Source organism: Penaeus chinensis, chromosome 5 (genome assembly GCF_019202785.1).
Source record: "Penaeus chinensis breed Huanghai No. 1 chromosome 5, ASM1920278v2, whole genome shotgun sequence".
Classification (NCBI taxonomy): Eukaryota; Metazoa; Arthropoda; class Malacostraca; order Decapoda; family Penaeidae; genus Penaeus; species Penaeus chinensis.
In genome coordinates, this window is record NC_061823.1 from 31,978,567 (window position 1) to 31,980,058 (window position 1,492).

Consider the following 1,492-nt stretch of genomic DNA (forward strand, 5'->3'; position numbering starts at 1 on the left):
GCGACATGATGAGACGGTGAGGTGGTGAAGTGTCTTCGTGGAAAAGTGATGGGGGGTGAGGTGGCATAGCGGTGAGGTGGTGAGGTGGTAGTGTGACGAGAGGGCGAAGTGGTGAGGGGGAGAGGTGGTGAGGTGGCGTGCGTGGGGCCGGCCTGAGAGATCCACTTGAATGTAATGATCAAACGAAATTGAAATCATCCCCCGCCTGTCCAGTCCACGTGGCAGGGACGGAAGGGAAAGAAAGGGGAAGGGAAGTGAAGGGAAGGGACGGGGAAGGGGAGGGAAGTGAAGGTTTAAGGGGAGGGAAGGAAGGGAAGGGGGAAGGGAGGGAAGTGAAGGGGGGACGGGGAAAGGAGAGAAAGGGGGGGGTGGGGGTGACGAGATGGGGGGAGGGGAAAGAAAGGGAAAGGGGAGTGAAGGGGAGTGAAGGGGAGGGACGAGGAAGGGAGAGAGGGGAGGGAATTGGGAGACGGGGAAGGTAAGGGAGGGAAGGGGATGGGAAGGGACGGGAAAGGAAGGAAAGGTGAGGAACGAGGGAGGGGGAAGGGAGGGGGAAGGGAAGGGAAAGAGGGGAAAAGATGGGAAGAGATGCGAAGGAAATAGCAAAGAGAAGAGCCGAGTAAAAAAAAAAAAAGAAAAAAAAAGAAATGAAAGAAGAAATGAGAAGAAACGACAAGAGAAAATACAAGAAAATAGAAACTCTAGAATCGAAAAAAGGAGACAAAAGCACACAAACCACAGACAGACAGAGGGCGGGGAGGAGGGGGAAGGGAAGGAGGGGGGGGGGGGGGGAAAGAAATCACAAAAGCCGGAAACATTTTTTGTTCCCACAACGACTTCGTTGCCACCTAATCTTTCTTCGTCCAATTTCGCTTTCCATTCGCTCTTTCTTCCTCTCATTTCTCGCCTCCCCCTTCCGCATAACCACACAAGACACGCATGTACACTCACACTAGTAAATATATGTACCCCCCATATAATTACACACACACACCACACACACACACACACACAACACACACACACAACCCTAATACGCGCACATACACACACACACACACACACACACAACACCACACACACACACCCCTCCCCCCCCCCCCCCACACACACGGGACACTACCTTTTTCTTTCCTCCCCCCCTTGCAACACAACCATTTCCGATGACGCAGCGCCAAACAGCCCGACCGAAGTACACGCAATAATTGCCCCGCGAGGTGCGAGAGGGCGTGGCAACCTGTGGCAACCTGCAGCAGCCTTCGCCATAGGAAGGTCATCTCGCTCACTTAACAACGGACACTGCTCTCGAAACGCTTGCCTTTTCGTTTGACTTATTTTAGATTGAAGAAATATATATATGTCTTCTTCGCGTTTATTTATTTACTTGTATATATATTTCTTATTTGTTGGGTATTTACTTGCATTTATTTTCCTTCTCACATTTCATTTCCTATCTATGTTTCGTGTGTCTAACGCATTTTCTTTTACCTTT